At 49.1% G+C, this 4,619-nt stretch overlaps 1 protein-coding gene and 1 long non-coding RNA gene across 3 annotated transcripts in view; one reads left to right on the top strand and one right to left on the bottom strand.

Annotated features, from left to right (window-relative positions):
- Positions 1-168, bottom strand: part of Plekha2 (pleckstrin homology domain containing, family A (phosphoinositide binding specific) member 2) — a 62,300-nt gene extending 62,132 nt beyond the window's left edge. For both annotated transcript variants that reach the window (XM_005398458.2, XM_005398461.2), the window contains exon 1: positions 76-168. The gene's annotated coding sequence lies outside the window, so the exon portion shown is untranslated. The remainder of the gene's footprint in view (positions 1-75) is intronic.
- Positions 169-955: 787 nt separating this feature from the next.
- LOC102028507 lies at positions 956-4,035 on the top strand. Its single transcript, XR_263178.2, has 2 exons — positions 956-1,553; positions 2,459-4,035. It is a non-coding gene; the product is annotated as an uncharacterized LOC102028507 (long non-coding RNA).
- The last annotated feature ends 584 nt before the right edge of the window (positions 4,036-4,619 follow it).

The raw sequence follows: 4,619 nt of genomic DNA, 5'->3' as shown, positions 1-4,619 counted from the left end.
CACATCGGGAGGCCGCGTCGCGCGTGAGGACTTCTCCCCGCCTGTCGTCCTCGGGCCCGCCCGCGCCCCCCGCACCTTGCCCCCTCCCTCGCTCCTGTCTCCGGGCTCTTTTTTCCGGGTTAATTACGTTTCGCATGAAGGCAAAACCCAGCCCCGGATGTGAGTACAATGCTCCTCCGGGAGGAGACCGGTGTCGGGGTGCGCGGGGGCAGGGCGGGCGGCGGGGCCTGTCCCGTCCCCGAGGTCCCGAGGTCGCCGGGCCGCGCAGGTGGCGCCGGGCCGCAGGTGCCCGAGTGGGGGCGCCGGGGAGGGCGGGAGGCGGCCGAGCGGAGCGGAGCGCTGCGGGGTCGAAAGCGGACAGATCCTTCCGGGTTGTCCTGGATGTGCCGCGGCGTCCTCGCCGGGTTCAGGGACGCTTCAGAGTGTGGCGCAGGGCCCCTCGTCCTGCCCCGGAGCGGGGAGAAGGTGGGGGCCGGGCCAACGCGAACCAAGCCGAGCGGCCCGGGGACCTGGGGCCAGCACTGAGCGCCCTGATCCGCGCGGCCACCTGTGGGGATCAGCCCGGACCGACGAGAAAACCGAGACTCGAGAAGTTGAGTAACAGCCCGGTCTTGGCTGGTGGCAGCCAGGTCTGTCGGGTTCCGACGCCGGCTCCCAAGCGGGACGCAGGCAGGCAGCACCCAGCTAACAGTGATTCGCCCTGCAACCGGAGCCTTCGCGGGGCGCGGACCGGCAGATGTCGGCGTGGCCTGCAGTGCTGGTCCTGGGGTGGGAAAGGAGGCCGTCTGAGGAGGAGGCGGGGGCTCGGCGCCCACACCCGGGGTGGAGAGCGCCTGGGTGCCCAGGACCCGATTCGAAGATGGGAAGGAAGGGTCCCATCCAGAACCGAGGGGCAAGGACGGTCCGGAAAGTCTCTGCCTGGGAGGGGAGAGGCTCCAGCAAGGTGAGGCCAGAGAGACTGGGGCGCAGCGCACACCCAGAAAGCGCAGGCGATGGAACCGCGCGTTCGCTCTTCCACTTTGATTGCCAAAGTAAAAACGAACCACGCCGCTCCCTCAGGTGTGAAGAAAGACTGTTTGCCTCCACACATCTTGCTCTGAATAAAGGACATAAAAAAGAAAAGAAAAAATCCCCAATATAAATACATGAACGCAGTTGTGTGTGCGTGCCCGCAGGTTTCTGCCAGCACTTAGGTCTGGGCAGTGCATGGTAGCCACAGCCACGTGGAGCAGCTTCTCCGGAATCCAGGAGCTGAAGCCCTGCTCTGCTACTTGTTAGCTCTGCTCCCTCCCTTCTCAGCGTCCCGCTCTGAGTGGTCTCACAGCCTCAGGGCGTCAGCACGTGCAGTCTTTAGGTTAGTTTCCAACGTGAAGATGCTGTATAAATCGTTTCATTTAAAAATTAGATTATTATATACATTGCACAAAGGAACACAGTTCCTTCGGACTGGAAACCACCAGTCCCTTGAATTGGCTGGATGAGCACTCCCAAGAAATCCGACTCAACCCATGATTTCCAGTGTGAGCTGTGAGGTGAAAGCTTCAAATTTCATGGTATGGTTCCCATTAAAACCCATAAACTCTGCTCCCTGTGGGGCCTGCCTGACTCAGTCACAGAGCCGTAAATATGTTCTGAGCACTACTGTGCTGATGCCAGGGAGGAGATGAGAAGCTAAAGGCCGGGGGTCTCTGTGGACACACGGTGACTAGAAGGTCGGGGGAATGGCACAGAGGCGATTGTGCCAGGGTTTAGAGGAGTAAGATGGGCCTCCCTGTGGGCTGGGGCTTCTCAAGGAGGGGCTGAGCTTGGAAACAAGCCTCAGGAATACCCTTTCGGGTACTGTTTGATGTGAGCAAGACCAGGGCCAGCCATTCACACTGCGCTTGCTGGGAGCCACATCTGTCCATGGCCAGAACCTGGTCCCAATTAGGTGACAATTGCTGTACTCACTGAGATCCACACCTGTGTTCCTGGAGTTCCCAGTGATTCCTCAGATGACCCACTACACCCTATCCATGCCACTGAGCAGGCATCCACTGAACTGTTCTCCCCTCCTCTTTCTTCTCACTTTTTTTTTTCCTCTTGCGGTAAAGTACACATACCACAAACATAACAATTTTAACTATGTTAAAAAGTGTGCGTTTAGTGGCATTTAGTACATTCACTGTGTTGGGCCACTGTCACCATTAAAGAGTTCCAGATCATGTTGTCATTCCTCAAAGTAACCCCATGCCTATTAAGCACTCATACCCCATCCCTCCCTTCTTCCAGCCCCTGGTAAGCCCTAAGTACATTTCCATCTAACTAATGGATTTGCTTTTGATAGTTCATGTAGGTGAAATCATGTAACATGGGACATTTTATGTCAAGCTTCTTACATTTTTGCTATCTCCTGATCAACACATTTTGAAGTACAGTATTTGCAATTGTTTGATTTTATGTCTTACCTTTTTTTCAGGTGCAATAAGCAGCCTTGCAAGTGTGACTCTATCTGTGAGAAGTGGGGCATCAGAAAAGGGACCAACATAAAATGAGAGTGAACATTTTGCTCAAGATTTTGTAGCTAGTTAGTGGCAGAGCTGATTCTAGAACCTGAGGGTGACTCTTGGTACAGGAATTGGCCTGTGAAGGTGGGAACTCTGGCCCAGAAGTTCAGAATCTAATTCAAAAGCCTCCTCTACCGTAACCGTTTATTTGTGTGCTTTCTATCCATTTTCAAAGTTAATGGCTGGTTAGATGACCTGATAACCTCCAGTGTGTGCCAGTGTCCCCTCAGGGAGCTGTATTGTTCTCTGTCTTCAGGGACCCTTATTACATAAGGTTTCGGGCTGCAGTTGGGGCCAGTTAGTTACATTGGAGATAGTGTAGGACTGAACTGGCCAAGGTCATTGGTTTGACCTGGTTCAGACCAGTTTAATTTTGCACAGAGATAAATTGCTCCAAGGTCATACATTATACCTCTAATATTAGCTAGTCACTTCATAAGTAGTTGTTATAGGTTTTAATAGCAAAGTATGAGTGGTTCTACACCACCCATTTCTAGAAAAATTGCACAAACTACCATTGTTCTGTTCAGTCTCATTTATTGAATAATTATCTGAAGCTATTACCATTTTTTTGTATATACCTTATATTTGCTTATTTTCCAAGTACTCACTAAATACTGATTGCTTTACATATATTATCTCATTTAAGACTTCCAACTATGCTGAGAACCAAGTGCTGTATTATTACTTTCTCCATTTTATGGTGACAAGATGACTAAGCCATAAAGAGGAAACCTAGATACAGACCTGGGCAGTCTGATGCCAGAGCTGCCCTCTTCACCCCAGGTCACACTAGTGAGTGTAATGGCAGACCTTGAAAGGATATAGAAAGACAAAAACCAAGACACTTTCCCTTCCACATTTTTATATGTATCATTACTTAGGCTTTCCTTTCTATTTCAGCTAGCAATTCCACATTGAAGGGTACGTCCCACAGAAAGTCATGTGACTATAAAGGGATATAGACACATCAAAACATGTATATATTCACTGCTACATTGTGCATAATGGTGAAAATGGGAAATCATTCTCTTGATTGGATTGGACAGATAAGTATTGTTACATTCATACAATCTTAGGCTATGTTGCTATTTAAAAAGAACGAGGTCAGGATGGGAGTACGTATCACACACAGGTAGAGCATGTGCTCAGCATGCATGAAGCCCTGGGTACACTCCCCAGTGTTAAGAGAGAGAAAGATCTATACGAAAAATACTTAGGTTTAGAAATAAAGCTACAAGTGAGGTCTGGCACTCTGGGAGAATGAGTCAGAAGGATCACAGATTTGAGGGCAATTTAGAGATTTAGTGAGACCTTGTATCAAATTTTATAAGGTGTGGGGTGACTGGGGTTGTAGCTTAGTGTTCAATCCCCAGTACCACAAGAAAGAGAGGGAGGGAAGGAAGGAAGGAAGGAAGGAAGGAAGAGGCTACAAAGCTGTATGTATAATGTAATCCTATTTCTGTAAATAAAATTTTATTTGCTTACATGTCTTTACATATACTTGTTTACATATGAAAAAGGTCTAGAAGGATATATTCCATATTGTTAACTACAACTCTCTTAGAGCTAGGCAGGAAAGGCTAGAATGGTGGATTTCACTTCCAAAATATATATTCTGTAATGTTTGGTTTTTTGTGGCAAGTATGCAAACATTTGGTTATCAAAAGAACAATGATTTAACTTTTTAATAAAATTTTTAAATTCTATGAAAAAAATCAAATTTCAGCTTCCAAGGATCTCCTCCTTGAGTAGGGAGGGAATATGGTATACACAGAAAAAACTATCATCACAGCCAGAACCTGCTATACAGGTGGGCAGGAGAGGAGAGGGAGAATTCTCTGGGAAGATGTCAGCCAGCTGCGGTTGAGAAAATATATACAAGGGACGGCACTCGAAGGACCTTGGAGGAAAGGTAGCCGTGAAAGAGTCAGGAGGGAGGCAGAGCAGGTGGGGTTCGCATAAAGAGATTGTGGAGGGACAAAGGATGTGTGGCCAGCTGTGCAGGAAGACAGGAAGGGACCCAGTAGGGAAGAAGGTGGCAGGAGGTCTGTATTGATTTCTTTAGGCTTC

Source organism: Chinchilla lanigera, unplaced genomic scaffold (assembly GCF_000276665.1).
Source record: "Chinchilla lanigera isolate Chin_1 unplaced genomic scaffold, ChiLan1.0 scaffold00062, whole genome shotgun sequence".
Taxonomy (NCBI): domain Eukaryota; kingdom Metazoa; phylum Chordata; class Mammalia; order Rodentia; family Chinchillidae; genus Chinchilla; species Chinchilla lanigera.
The sequence above is the reverse complement of the archived record's forward strand: the minus strand, read 5'-3'. Positions and strand labels throughout refer to the sequence as shown.